At 39.5% G+C, this 16,170-nt stretch overlaps 1 pseudogene; it reads right to left on the minus strand.

Annotated features, from left to right (window-relative positions):
* Positions 1-15,415: 15,415 nt before the first annotated feature.
* Positions 15,416-15,842, minus strand: LOC113447886 (large ribosomal subunit protein eL30 pseudogene; annotated as a pseudogene).
* Between the last annotated feature and the right edge of the window lie 328 nt (positions 15,843-16,170).

Raw genomic sequence — 16,170 nt, forward strand, 5'->3', positions numbered from 1 at the left:
GTTGAATAGCTTTACACCATCAGTGAAGAGAACGCAGTTGCTCTTGATATGATCGCAGAGGTCATTTCTGTAGAGTATGAAGAGAGTTGGTCCTAGAACACTGCCTTGGGGGACACCACTCTTGACAGGTACATAATTTGATAGGACGCTCCCAATTTTGACCATTTGTTGTCTGTTTGACAGGAATGCTTCTATCCAGTTATGCAGGTGTCCAGAGATACCATAAGATTTCAGTTTTTGGAGTAGTTTGTCGTGTACCACTGAATCAAATGCTTTACAGAAGTCTATGTAGATTGCATCTATTGCTTTGCCCTGATCGAGTTGTGTAGTCCATATGTTTTTGCAGTGTAAGAGTTGCAGATTACATGATAGTTTTTTCCTAAAACCAAATTGTTTATTAGAGAGTAGGTTGTTTGTTTCTAAGTGGAAGATGATGGATTGGTTAATAACTGATTCCATGACTTTACAGGTGATGCAGCATAAAGAGATTGGTCTGTAATTTTCAACTAGACTGGGGTCTCCCTTTTTGAAGATGGGGATGACCTTGGCTTGTGACCATAGGTTAGGCAAGGAGCTGGTCCTGAAAGATTTTTCAAAGATTATGCTTGGAGGTTCGGCTATGGCAGTGGGTAGCTTTTTTAAGAAGTAGGCACATATTCCGTCTGGTCCAATAGATAGACATGGTTTAGATTGTGTAGTGCTTTTTCAACATTGTCTTCTGTGAAATCGATATGTATTGGATCATTGTAGTCATCTGTGGTTCGATTAGGAAATACTGGGCATGATCCATTGCTGTTTACAAATACTGAGCCAAAGAATGTGTTAAAGAGGTTGGCTTTAACAGTGTCGTCATTGCAGTCTTTATTATTAGGTCCTTTCACGGGGGGATGGACCTTGAGTCTTTAGTTTGTTGTTTACAAAATTGTAAAAAGTGCGGGTAGAATTAATGTGTAGAAGTTTTTCTTGTTTAATGTGACAATTGGTGCATTCAGCTTTATCTGGTGGCATAAATTTTTGTATCGGCTTTTGAAGTTGGCAATTTGACCAGTGATTTCTTTTTGGGTTGAAGCTTCCTCATTGTTTTGGGTAATTTGTTTTTTCTGGTTTTGGGATGATGGTGGTGGTAGTGGTGGTGATTTTCAAATTTCTGGGTTTTATCATATCACAAGACCTAAAATGGACACCTAACATCAAAAACGTCATCAAAAAAACACAACAAAGAACGTTCTTTCTGTGCCAACTCAGAAAACTCAAATTGCCCAAGGAGCTGCTGATCCAGTTCTACAGAGGAATTATTGAGTGTGTCATCTGCACCTCTATAACTGTCTGGTTTGGTTCTGCAACCCAACAGGACAGACACAGATTTCAGAGGATAATTAGGACTGCAGAAAAAACAATTGCTCCCAACCTGCCTTCCATCGAGGATCTGTATACTGCACGAGTCAAAAAGAGGGCTGTGAAAATATCTACAGACCCCTCACATCCCAGACATAAACTGTTTCAACTCCTTCCCTCAACAGGATGCTGTATAGGGCACTGCACACCAGAACAACTAGACACAAGGTCAGTTTTTTCCTGAACACCATCACTCTGCTAAACCAATAATTCCTTCAACACTGTCCTATTATTTACAAAATCTGAACTACTATTACTATTAATCTTCTCATCACTCCTTACCACCCATCCCCTCCCACTTGTGACTGTAAGACTGTAACTTTGTCACTTGTATCCTTATATTGACCGTTTCCTAATATGATTTGATTGCTTATTGTACCCCATGACAATTATTGTTGTACCTGATGATTCTTGACGAATCTATCTTTTATTTTTATGTGCACTGAGACCATTTGCACCAAGACAAATTCCTTGTGTGTCCAATCACCGCCAATAAATATTTTTGATGATGATGATGATATATTAAGTTTTCTACACAGCTCAACTCTCAATGACCCTGGGCAGCTCACAGCAATGAAAGAAATAAACTGCAGTCAAATCAATACAAAGATAAAAGATGGCAATCACGATGAAATGAGGGTCTGCCTTGTTAAAGAACTGGGAGGAGAGCCAGCTCTTCACGGCTCTTCTTAATAACAGAAGATGGAAGCCATCCAAATCTTGGAGGGAACTTCATTCCACAGGGTGGGTGCTGCTAGAGAAGCCACACTTCTGGGTCTCAATAAATGACATTGCTTAACTGAAGAAACTCAGAGCATGCCAATTCTATAGGATCTATGTGTACCACAGTTATCATTTCCCACCCTCTCATATCAAATCAAGCATTTAGGCCTCCCATAAATCATTACATCATTCAGATGTACATGATTATATTCTTGCTGAGATATATATCTGTATCTATAATTGGCAAACAGTTCAATCGTGGACAAATTAAACACCTCCTTGGTGCTCATTCAGATTTCTATAAGCTCTGGCTGTTCTTTTCTTCATCCTTCCTGATTTTTCCTAAAACAATTAGTTACTTTCAATCCATTTCTTTTGAAATAATAGCAAAAAATGTGAGCCCTCTGCTGGTCAGAATAATGCCTTTCATCCTACTGGACATTAACCTGAAAAAAACATGATTTGAATGTATTAGACCACACTCCTGATGTATGCTTATATTAGTGAGTTTAAATTTTGTTTTGTACTAATAACTTGTGTCCTGCTGGAGCATTGTTTCAGAGATATTTCCTTACATCAACAGATAATTAAAATGAACAAGGACAGGCCAAAAAAAACCTATTGGGAGCAGGAATGATTTCAGACTTCCTGGTGGCTTTGCAATGAGTTTCATGGGAATCTAGCAGGGGAAATAAGAAATTGCCCCTTCCCTTCCCTCTCCTCCTCTCCCCTCCTCTCCCCTCCCCTCCCTTCCTTTCATTTTTCGGCAAGCAGGCAAGTAGCTGTGGCTGGGTGAGGAAGAAAACAAGGGATTGCAAAACTGGCTGGGAAATTGCCCCAGAATGTTAAAAACAAATATCATGTGGACATAGCACCAAACATAGCACTGCCATGGCCACAACCAGGATGGCTTTTCTATTTCTCAATCTATCCATCGAGTAGTTAATCCCACTAGACCAGTGGTGGGATTCAAATTTTTTTACTACTGGTTCTGTGGGCATGGTTTGGTGGGCATGGTTTGGTGGGCATGGCATGGTGGGCATGGCATGGTGGACATGGCAGGGGAAGGATACTGTAAAATCCCCATTCCCTTCCCACCCCACTAACCTGCTTTCTAGCTCCGTTCTCCTGTGCAGGGCAATCAAAAAAGACCCCGCAGATCAGTTGGGACTCAATGGGAGGCAGAGAATAGATGGGGGCAGGGCCAGTCAGAGGTGGGATTTGCTGGTTCTCCAAACTACTCAAAATTTCCACTACTGGTTCTCTAGAACTGGTCAGAACTGGCTGAATACCACCTCTACAATGGACACTCATCTAAGAACTAACAAATTTACTTCCAAGTCCAGAGAAGATGGATAAAACGATGAATCCTTTTGAGACTCTCACATAGTTTTACAATTCAATAGATTGAATGATGACATTGTATGAGAAAGACACTTTGGACACCATATAAAATAGAGGAACTATAATTGTTCCTTTGCCAGTTATCAAATTTTCCTAGGCCAGTTATCAAAGTGGAAGAAATATAACGCACAGGCATTCACAAAATATCACATTCTGAATATTCAATATCATTCTGAACCAGGTTTTGAGTCAAAACATGAAATGTTTATGCACTGAACTAGAAGACTAGTGTCAGAGACCCAATCATCTTCAAGATCCTGCTACTATTGGGAAAATCAAAAGTGTCAACTTCCTCTTGCTGTTTTTGTCAAAAAAGCAAGTAGGTTTTTCTACAGCCTTTCCAAAATTCCTACAGATACTTTGGACTATAAATTCCATAATTTCAATTCTGGTGAAGTGTGCCAGGTTAGGAAAGGTTGACCTGCAATTTATGGAAAGTATGAAATTAAAGAAGAGTTTAAAAGTTATACAATACTGAATATACTTTGTCTTTGTATCTTTATATGAAATCCTTCTATGCTTCTGTTTTCATCATAAAGCAAATAAAGTTTTATTTATAGAGTCAGCGTAACAAAAAAACCTTTTATCAAATTCAGGTATGTCTTATTTGAGAATTAACAAATTAATTTTTATTAACTAGCAAACTAGCAAATTAACTTTTATTAATAAAACAAAAAATAAAATCTGGAAATTTATCTTTTCATCAAAATACTCAAATTAGGGGAATGCAAGACCATTATCAGCCATCTTCATTACTGGTTCTTCATTTAATCATTGGGCTGACTTCATCCTTTCAGTGGACTATTTTTGCTTTGCCAAATGTTTGCTTGATCTTTAATTCAGATTTCAATTAGAATAAGAATCTCTCAGAAGCCAAACACATAAAGGTTTTTTTTTAATTCTTTTTTCTTTTGCTTGTTTTTTTGTTTTGCCTGAAAGCAGAATGCCAACTGAAATGCCAACTTTATTAAACTCCTCAGTCATGAGAAGAAATGGGAGCTAAGTTACTTAATCAGCACATTTCTTGAAGCCCAGTAAGAAGGAATCTCAGTTTTCTAAAACAACTAGATTTGCTTTGGCTTGGTTTTTGTCTCTTTTTCTTAAAACAAAATTCTTCTACCCTATGCTGATTTTATAATAATCCTGAACTACATCAGTCAAGAGTAATCGAGCACTTGGCTGTATAAAGGGAGGGATTCCCTTTTTAGAGGAATCTTGGAATTTAGGAAGTTAGCCCTTCCTTCCCCGGAAATGGTATAGAGTTTACTGCTTGGCAGGGGGTTAGACTAGAAGACCTCCAAGGTCCCTTCCAACTCTGTTATTCTCTTATTCAGTTCAATCATTGGACAAGCAGGAGTGAAATTTTAAAATAGCTTGTGTAGCTACCTGAAGATGCTTCAGAGATGTTAGGGCTTCAAGAAGGGATGACGTTATATCTACACTACATAAATAGTACATAAACTCTGCCTGGAGAGAGGCAAGATCTCTTAAAACCAACTATATTTTATGTATTAAACACAAGCCTAAACCTCCCTCCAGAAATGTTAAATCTATATTACAGTCAGAATTTGGTGCCACCTGCTTACAAGAAGATATTTCATCCTAATTGGCAAAGCATATGACACTAATGCATCTTACCTACTTAAAAGGTTTCTTGCACGCTGTTGGTGTGATAATAGGCTTTGGTCAATATTAGCACTGAATTTGATTGGACTATTTGAATGTTAAGTTTTAGTATTATTTTCAATCAAGTTAGTATACACAGAAAAGAGCGTGAATCTTTAGTTTTAGGTAGATGAGCATTACAGCCTTCTCTAATTAGACACTCTGTAAACGTAAAGCAATTGGTCCATGGTAGTGATCCTTGGGAATCTGGTGATTTTTAATAAGAGCACATCCACAGGTTGCTAGAATAGTCTTTATTGGCCCAGTGAGATGGAACACACAAAGAATTTTTTTCTGGTGTATAAGCTTTCCAAGTATATTCAAACAACAAAGTAATATAATCATAAGGTACCAATAGGAGAAGGTAGAATAAAAGATGAGAAGGGTAATAGTAACACAGCCCTATGGATAAATTTCTTTAGGCATAAGACAGTGGAAATTAGATGTTCGGCAGAATGATGGCATGATGGAAGAAACTGTCTTCGTGCCTAGGTTTTTTTTTTGGCATACAATGCTCTATAGTGGCCTCCCCGAGGGGAAAAGTTGAAGCAGTTTATGTCCAGGTTGTGAGAGATCTGTAGATATATTCTCAGCTCTCTTTCTGGTCCTTGAGGTACACAGGTCCTCAATGGAAGGGTGGTTATAATTGTTTTTTCTGCAGTCTGAAAGATGCAAGATGGACAAGATGCCCTGTTGGTTGGAAATGCTCGACTGAATGTCCAAATAATCTTCACATAAAAGTCAATAATGTAATCATCATTCATCAGCTAGTTAAGGATAGACAATTTAGTTAACAGCCAAAATAACTGCAGTATCTTTCTAAAAAATTGTCTTGGGGCCACTATGCCTCAGATAGGATGAATTACAACATTCATAATGTCCCGTCAAGCATATGACTATAGTTATACCTATACATCTAGGGAGGGTTACTCTAGTTCTTTAGAAGAGCTATCAAGCAGTGGGAGGGGAAAATTATCAATTAATCTCAGAAGACATGGCCAAACTAGGAATTCAAAGGCGTGCCCTTAAGGAATACTTCTTTTTTCCAAAACAGCATGCTAGCTCTCTGCACAGTTGCTACTCACCGAAATTTATCCAAAGCTCCAGCTGAATGAACCCTGGTTCTAAGGCTCTAATTCCATTACTAAAAATTGTTCTCCCTACTGGTTATATCATTATAGGTGTTTACTCTGCCAGGAGCTGGAAGAAAATTGCTCTCTGAGATTCAGCCAAATTCCATTACTAGATTTGCAAGAGTTTTGACAGCAAAATTAATTAGTTAATGTTTGTAAAGTACTTTGAAGATGAACAGGGTTTCATGAGTTTTAAGTATGATTATCATATGTTGGTGAGTCATGTCGAAATGTTAAAGAGAGAGAGGTACTGGCTAGGTTCCTTTGCTTTATGGCTTTACTTAGATACTTCTGCTATAATTTATGAAGCATTTAAAAAAAAAAAAGAGAGAGAATGCCACTCTCTGTTTTGAAACACTAGTGTGAGTGACAGATTCCCAGCCATTCTGTAGATCTGCCTTATCAATGGGATATGTTAGGGATCAACCTTGGACTTATTTTCTTTTCTCTGTTTAAGCAAAGTTTCAGCCCTGAGAAATATGAACGATCATGTAGATTTCTGAAGTTTCCTTGTTTGGATTTTCTTTGCCTAAAATGTTCCAGAATGTCATGGGGGTAGGGAGGGAAAAGGTGTTGAATGGAACATGACACCTTTGCACAAAGCAAATAAGATTAGATAGAATAATGCATTAAGAGAGTTGGAAGGGACTTTAGAGGTCTTCTAGTCAAACCTCCTGCTTAGGCAGGAAACCCTACACCATTTCAGACAAATAGTTGCCCAATGTCTTCTTTAAAACTTCCAGTGTTGGAGCATTCACAACTTCTGGAGGCAAGTTGTTCCACTGGTTAATTGTTATAACTGTCAAGAAATTTCTCTTTAGTTCTAATGTGGTTCTCTTCTTTAGTTTTCATCAATATAAATCATAAGGATACAAGCGACAAAGTTACAGTCATACAGTCACAAATGGGAGGGGATGGTTGATAAGGAGTGATGAGAAGGTTAACAGTAATAGTAGTGTAAACTTTGTAAATAGTTGAACAGTGTTGAGGGAATTATTTATTTAGCAGAGTGATGGTGTTCAGGGGAAAAACTGTCCTTGTGTCTTGTTGTTCTGATGTGCTCTATAGTATTGTTTTGAGGGAAGGAGTTAAAACAGTTTATGTCCGGGATGTGAGGGGTCTATAAATATTTTCACAGCCCTCTTTTTGACTTGTGCAGTATACAGGTCCTCAATGAAAGGCAGGTTGGTAGTAATTGTTTTTTCTGCAGTCCTAATTACTCTCAGAAGTCTGTATCTGTCTTGTTGGGTTGCAGAACCAAACCAATTGAATCTATATCATGTTTAGCTTTGTTCGGGTATTTTCCCACATCATTATATTTGTCCTTTTAAAGTTGTAGTGACGTTTTGGCAAAATCTCATCTGCCATCATCAGTCTTGTGTATTGGGTTCTTGTCCTGCCCTTACGTGCTACAGAGAATAAATTGATGCTTTCTTCCCTGTGACAGCCATTTAAGCATTGGAAGTCTACTATCATGTTTCCCCTGAGTCTTCTCATTACGCTAAACATACCTAGTTCCCTTAACTATTAATCATCTGATTTAGCCTCCAGAAGCCTGATCATCTTTGTTGCTCTTCTCTGCACTCTTTCTAGAGCAGGGGTCTTCAAACTTGACAGCTTTAAGACTTGTGGACTTCAACTCCCAGAATTCCTCCTCCAGTCATTTTAGCTCAGGCATCCTGGGAGTTGAAGTCTACAAGTCTTAAACTTGCCAAATTTGAAGGCCCTTGGCCTAGAGCTTCAGCATCTATTTGAATCATGGTGACCAACAAATGCAGACCTTTTTATGTTCACATTTCTCCCTTTCCTCCATTGTATTAAGTGCAGCCCTTGGCTAGGAGTATCTATAAAGATTCTCCAGCATCCAAGTCATGGGTGTCCCAAGGGTGCTTTTTCCAAAAGGCAACTGGACTTTTCTTATTTTTTTCTTTGAAAATGTTTCATTTCTCATCCAAGAAGCTTCTCCAGTTCTGAAGAAGAACTGAACTGAAGCAGACTTGGATGAGAAGTGAAACAGTAAAATAACACATACACAACCCCAAGAAAGTCCAGTTGCCTTTTGGAAAAGTTACCCTGGCTAGGAGTATTCACAGGAGAGCAAAAAGTCATGATGGAGGCACAGCTATGCAATTGAAGCACCACTTCCCTTTTACATGAATTTAATAGTTAAAATTAGAATAACAGAGTTGGAAGGGACCTTAAAAGTCTTCTAGTCAAACCTCCTGCTTAGGCAGGAAACCCTACACCACTTCAGACAAATAGTTGCCCAACGTTTTCTTAAAAACGTCCAGTGTTGGAGCATTCACAACTTCTGGAGGCCAGTTGTTCCACTGGTTAATTGTTCTAACTGTCAGGAAATTTCTCCTTAGTCCTGAGTTGCTTCTCTCCTTGGTTAGTTTCCTCTCATTGCTTCTTGTCCTGCCCTGGGGTGCTTTGGAGAATAGCTTGACTCCCTCTTCTTTGGGGCAGCCCCTGAGATATTGGAACACTGCTACCATGTCTCCTCTAATCCTTCTTTTCATCAGGCTGGACATGAGATATGAATGTGATGCATGTTTTAAAAAGGACAAGTTTGCAATCGTGTGACGGTGGCTGCTGCCTTAACGTTTGGCATCATCTTCCCCATGGATGTTCTTGTTCGTTAGCCATGGAAAATGTGTCAACCTCTGTTTTACCCCCATTGCTAAAACCCATGCTTGCACTTGGGAGCTTTTATCTCTCACCCTCCACTGAACAGTTTGGGCAGCACATCTTCAAAAGCCTGAACCCACTTTGCCTCGATGAAAGTAGAAGAATATCAATATTTAATGTCTTTTGTTTCTAAACTGACAACACTGGAAGGGAGATGCGATGTTTCTTTCAGAAAAGAACTCCCTGAATGCATTACCTTGTTAAGTTTTATTGCACTGACAAGACCAGCAACAGTCATGTGATGGATTGCAAAAAAAATAAAATAAAAATGGGTGTCTACAAATTCAGTTTTACAGACTTCTGGTCTCACCTGACATAACCTCAACGACAACATTTTGCAATGGAAACAGTCCATACGTTCAGTGATAAGCCATCAAAAAGAGATCTAGTGACAGGGCACCTTTGTCAGTCATGCTCAGCCTCCCCATTAAGGAGACTTTCAAGGCATTGACAAAGTTCTTAACTAAATTATTTCATGATATCACCGTCATTTTACTACTATCTTCTTGGTAGTTGTTTTTTTTTTAAAGCATAGCAGGTATGATATGAAATAAAAAAAGCGCGCAATTCCGGGAACATCACAAATTCTAAAAGTCTATAAAAAAAAAACCACAACAACATCAAAAACAAGGAGAGAAAACATCTGTCAGATCAAATCTGCCAATCTAGTACATGCACTTAATTAAAATGATGTAATCATCCGTCCAAAAGAGGCATGGAGAAACTTCGATTGATTCTGGTTTTGTTACCATTTCCTCCCTCTCTTTCCACTGAACACACAGAGCTGAATATCAATTTTCTTGCAAAAGACGAAAGCTCTGTTCAAAATCTTGGATCGGCGGCATTTTCTTCTTGAAAATGTAGATAAGGTGAACGGTTCAGTTGAAAGGTGAGATTGGATCTCTAGGCTTCCCCGGCTGCAAGAAGGCTGACATTTGTTTGCTTATTTACTTAGTTATTAGATTGATAAAGACAATCCCTGCCTCTCCCCAACAATCAGGGATGAATTAAGAGACTGTTCCATTTGATGGTCAGAATTAAAAAGCAGTTGGAAATAGACAGAGAGGACTCGTGCCTGCAGATATCACTGCTAAAAAGTATGGATATTTTTGAAGATTAGTCACTGCTGAGGAAAAGCTGCTTGCCTAGTAAATTTTAACCCTTTTTGATCTGCTCTTCCTTTCTTTTCCCTTCCCTCCTCCTCTCCTCCTTCCTCTCTCCTACCTTCTCCCTTTCTTCCCTTCTCCCTTCCCTTCCCATCCCCTTCCTCTCTCATTCCTTCCTGCTTCCCTTTCCTTCCTCCTTCCTCTCTTTCCTTCTTCTTTCCCTTCCCTTCTCCTTTTTTCCCTTCCTCTCTCATTCCTTCCTGCTTCCCTTTTTCCTTCCTCCTTCCTCTCTTTCCTTCTTCTTTCCTTCCCTTCTCCTTTTTTCCCCTTCCTCTCTCATTCCTTCTTGCTTCCCTTTTCCTTCCTCCTTCCTCTCTTTCCTTCTTCTTTCCCTTCCCTTCTCCTTTTTCCCCTTCCTCTCTCATTCCTTCCTGCTTCCCTTTTCCTTCCTCCTTCCTCTCTTTCCTTCTTCTTTCCCTTCCCTTCTCCTTTTTCCCCTTCCTCTCTCATTCCTTCTTGCTTCCCTTTTCCTTCCTCCTTCCTCTCTTTCCTTCTTCTTTCCCTTCCCTTCTCCTTTTTCCCCTTCCTCTCTCATTCCTTCTTGCTTCTCTTTTCCTTCCTCCTTCCTCTCTTTCCTTCTTCTTTCCCTTCCCTTCCTCCTTTTTCCCCTTCCTCTCTCATTCCTTCTCTTTCCCTTGCCCTTCTTCTTCCATTTTCTTCTTCTTTTCTTCCCCTTTCCCCCCTCCTTCCTTCCCCTTTCCTCCTTCCTGTTCCTTCTCCTTCCATCTTCTTTCCAAATTTACATCAATATGGAATAACAAATTTGGAAGGCACCTTGGAGGTTTTATAGTCTAGCCCTCTGTTACAGCAGGAGACACTATAAAACTGTATTTGTTTACCTTATTCCCTCTCACAGTTACTGTTGCTGAGCCAGGTACCACCTATTCCAGTGGTTTTTAACCTGTGGTCCACTGGACCCCTGGTGGGGCCACAATGTTGTCACAGGGGGTCCACGAAGGCTTGAAGAAATGTCATGATTTAAATCTTGAGTTAAGTCTTGGGGGATCTATGGGCACAAAAGGTATTTAAAGGAGATCTATGGTGAAGAAAAGATTGAGAACCAGTGATCCTATGATTTTGGTTTTTGTTGCCTATGTGTAAAACATTATTTTTCTTACCACTGAATTGCATTTTGTTGGATAGGGCCCAGTATTTGAGTCTATTAAGATCCTTCTGGATCTTGAACTGATCTTCTAAAATACTGGCTATTCCCCTGTTGGTATCATCTATCCTCTTCTCCCTTCTCTCTCCTTTTTTCTTTCTTTCCTTTCTCTTATTCCTTATCCCTAATCAGCTTCTGAGGTTGCTACTTTTTCTTTTTCTTTCTCTTTTTATTCCAGCTCCCTCTGCCTGTATTTCAATCTTGGGGATGTGGGGTGGATGGGAGAGTTGTTTGCTTGTTTTTGCTTTTTCTGTTGGAAGGGTAAGGGAAGGAAATCTATGCCCATGCTTGTATATTCCTATGTGAGATAATGGATTGGGTACGAGGAGAGAATGCTTGGCACTGCAGAAGAGAATCTATTAATTTTATAACTGTGATGCCATATTAATTGTAATTAGTTGTTATTAATTATATCACTCTGTTGAACATCTAATTACCACAGTACTGTCTTATGTCCAAAGATATTTACCCATATGATAGGACTGTATTATTGAGCAGCTTAGTGGCCTAGAGGTAAATATGCTCGCCTGCCACTCAGGAGGCTGTGAATTTCATCCTAGGGAGCAGCGTATATTTCTCTCTCTAGCGCAAAGAGGAAATATCTGCTGTGAACCAGTGGTGAGATTCAAATAATTTAACAACCGGTTCTCTGCCCTACACTCAGTTCTTCCAACAACCAGTTCACCAAACTGCTCAGAAATTTAACAACCGGTTCTCCTGAAGTGGTATGAACTGGTTGAATCCCACCATTGCTGTGAACTCTGTGTAGGCATCAGGAAGGGCACCTGGTCAGGAAATGTTCAGCTCAGTGGTGGAAATATTTTATCACTGGTTCGGTGGGCGTGGCTTGGTGGGCGCGCTTTGCGCACATGCACACACACTTTGCATGGCGCAGAGGCATTTGAGCAGGCACAGAGGCGTTCTAACTCACCTCCTGCAAGCCTGCACGATCCCCGTTGCTTCAGCAGCTGCTGTGCGGCACTCTTCTGTGCCGCGCAAAGCAGCTGAGCTTCAAAAGCAGAAGATAAAGGTGAGTATGGGAGCCCAGGTGGGCGGGTGGGCCCAACAGAAGAGCAGTGGAGAGAACTAGTTCGGTCTCTGCTGCTCATCGCTGCTACCAGCTCTGCAGAACCGGGCCAAACCAGTAGAATACCACCACCGGTTCAGCTCCATTTAGTTGCCTCGACTCCACCCCAATAAAAAGGGATTACGGGATCATAAAAAGAAAATAGAAAACATAGGGCTGTATTACTATTATCCTTCTCATCTTTCCTACTACTTTTATTGGTATCTTATGATTATATTACTTTGTTGTTTTTATGTACACTGAATGCTTATGCACTGGAGGCAACTTCCTTGTATGTCCAATCACACTTGGCCAATAAAATATTCTATTCTACTCTATTCAGTCATTGTTTTAATTTCCTTCTTTCTCTTGATCTTTCTGGTTTTGGAGTGCAGGTACTTACATTCTCAAGTGTGAAACACATGAGAACGAAGCCCATTTATGGATAGAGATAAACACAGAGACAGAAATATATTTTCTCTCATTCCTTTGGGGAGGAATCATCTTAATTTGGGGGGAAATACAGCACAAGTCATCCTCCTCTAACCTACCAATGGCAACATTTGTTAAGGATTTCTCAGGATTCCCACGATGTTTTGCTGCATTAAAATATGCCTTAAGGCAGAGGGGCAACTCATATTTTTATCATCAAGAAGCTTCTTGGGTTAGTGTCTTTAGATGTTTGCTCTGAATGTCTTTTTCAAAGTTGCAAAGAGTAAGTTATGGAAAGCTCATTGAAAACTCCCAATTATCTGGTATTTCTGCTCTTTCATCTACATTGCATCAAAACTCAGCAGCTCAGATAACAGAATGCTAAAAGCAGCTGTGATGCCTCTTTTAGGTCTTGAGTTGAGTTGCTTAGGCTGGTCTTCCTCAGTTTGCTCTCTAAGGCAACTACAACTCCCAGGATTCCAAGTCCCAACATAACAGAATGGAGAAATTTGGCCTAACCAACTGATCAACGATAAAGAGAGCCAGTTTGGTAGTGGTTAGGGCATCTGGCTAGAAACTGGAAGACTATGAATTCTAGTCCTGTCTTGGGGACAAAGCTGGGTGACCTTGAGCCAATTACTTTCTCTCAGCCCTAGGAAGGAAGCAATGGCAAACCAAAAAGACTGCAGGGACTTGTCCAGATTGTCTCTGGAGACACAATTAATGGAAAGGGGAAAATATTCTACTCCATACTTATGTGGGAGGGTCTTATCTATCTATCTATCTATCTATCTATCTATCTATCTATCTATCTATCTATCTATTTATCTTTAGTTTGTCAAACATGTATGACAAAGCAAGTATAAGTATGAACATAACATATAAACCTATAAGTATAAACAGGGATAAGTATATACATAATAAATGAATACGAATAAATGGGAACAGTAGGACAGGGATGGTAAGCACACTAGTGCACTTATGCATGCCCCCTTTCGTAGCCTCTTAAGAATGGGGTGAGGTTCACAGTAGACAATTTAAGGTTAAAGTTTTTGGGGTTTGAGGATGTAACAACAGAGTCAGGTAGTGAGTTCCAGGAATTGACCACACTGTTGCTGAAGTCGTACTTTCTGCAATCGAGTTTTATTTATTTAAAAAATAAATAAATAAATAAAATAAATAAAAATCAATCAATAAAATAAAATGAATAAATAAATAAAGTTTCCTGAGATGACTCCAGCTCAGAAGGCAAAACCTCTAGACCTAGATTGCTTCTTGTGATATTATCCTGGGACAGTTATATTTGTCTTCATTCAGGATTCCTACTCTTACTCTTCTTATTCTTACTCTATCCTTGGTATAAGGTATCAAACAAAAGGCGATTTCTGAAAATCGTTTTTCTTTCTTCCAGCTGTAAGCTCAGCAAATCACTTGTTTCATATTATCCGGATCATGTGCTGCTACCTGTTCTAAAAATAATTTCACTATAGATCTAAACCTGATAAGCAGCAGCCTTTAGAAGGATCTGCAACCTAAAAGCAGAGAGAACTGGATGGGGGGATTTGGAGGGAGTGTGGGAGACATATAATTAGTATCTTCTCATAATATCTTCTCACTTTGACCAACTCTGAAACAGACCCGCGTTCTCCCAAGAGGGGATCCCATCACAATGATTCATCCGTGCTGTCTGTCATGAAAATTGGTCACATGTATAGCACATGGGTCCCTGCAAATATATTGTGAGATTAGCATGCAAAGGTTCAGCCTGCCTTCTCTTTCAGGTAAACTTTGCATTTTTGTTAGACATTTAAATCCTATGCAAATAGCGATAGCAAATACACGTCATTAAAAAAAATGCACTTCTAGTTTCAGTGAGCCCTCCTTACCAAATTTCCTTTGATTTGAAAATATGCCAGTGGGGTGGGGGAGTTATTTTTATTTGCATTTGGTAAGATTGTATTTATAGTGGTTCGTTCTGTCTCAAGGTGAAGGGGAATCCTCATCTTCTAACCGAATAAACTGATTTTAGACATGCCAACACATGCAGAAAAAGTTACTTTTCATTTGCTTTGCTATATCTATGGAAAATGAAGCAATTGGGCTAAAACATGATTTCCTTGTAAGTCCTGACAAAGTTCATCTAACTTTTACAATTGGGATTATGACTTTTTTTCTTTTTAGCCCTGATATATATTGAGAGAAAGAGAGAGAGAGAGAGAGAAGAGAGAGAAAAAAGAAAGAAAAAAAGAAAGAAAAAGCAAGCAAGCAAAGAGAAAGAAAGAAAGAAAGAAAGAAAGAAAGAAAGAAAGAGCAAGCAAGCAAAGAGAAAGAAAGAAAGAAAGAAAGAAAGAAAGAAAGAAAGAAAGAAAGAAAGAAAGAAAGAAAGAAAGAAAGAAAGAAAGAACAAGCAAAATCTGGAATAGGGATCCACAAAGCTTCCCTTTCTCCCACTGTAATACATTTTCTCCTGGGCAGAGGGGATATATAGTCCTCAATTTATGTCCACAACTGGGACAAGAATTTCTGTTGCTAAGCAAGTCTTTTAAGTGAGTCATTTACAATCCATTTTCCATGGCTGTTAAGTGGAAGTTAAGTGAATCACTTGATTTAAAGCCAGTTTTATTGCACAAAATTTAAAACTTTGTTCATTTTGCTTCTCACTGGTTTGTTCTGGCATGCTTCTGATGATGCCAGGGTCACCTTGTTCATTTAGAGCAAGTGCACATCCTCTGTCGTACTTCCCACAAACTGTTCCCGGTTCAGTATTGTTGCCACTGTAGTGATACCAGTTTTGGCCATAGTACTTAATTTCTGATTTTTCTCAAAGCAGGACCAACTTGGCTTTGCCCTGCCTAATCATTTTCAGAGTTTGTTTATATCCAAGTACATATTGACCACTTTTCATAACCAGCTGAAGCCTAGAGTTTATGGACCCAAAGACTTTTTTGTCTTCTTGACAGCCACCATCTTGCCGGCTCACGGCAGCCCTGCTGTTGCCAGAGGAGTCCCTCCAAGGTGGCTGGGCAAGGATGAAAGCCATAATTGTTAAATAAATCCGGCTCGCCCTCATTGATTTTGCTTGTTGGATGTTGGCTAGGAAGGTTGCAAATGGAGATCACGTGACCCTGAGATGCTGCAATTGCCTTAAATACATACTGTGGGGATCCTGCAATGGCTGTAAGGGTGAGGACTGGTTGTACGTTTCTTGTTTCAGTCACTAAATAGCCCTCCTCCACCGAATGCTGCACCTTCACTTCTATAGAGTACTTTTCACTTATGCAATAGATCGCTTGCTTAGCCAACATGATTCCTGGTGGATGGAGCCACGTCTTT

The sequence above is a fragment of the Pseudonaja textilis genome, chromosome Z, assembly GCF_049901715.1.
Source record: "Pseudonaja textilis isolate UNSWEBS1 chromosome Z, rPseTex1.2, whole genome shotgun sequence".
Classification (NCBI taxonomy): domain Eukaryota; kingdom Metazoa; phylum Chordata; class Lepidosauria; order Squamata; family Elapidae; genus Pseudonaja; species Pseudonaja textilis.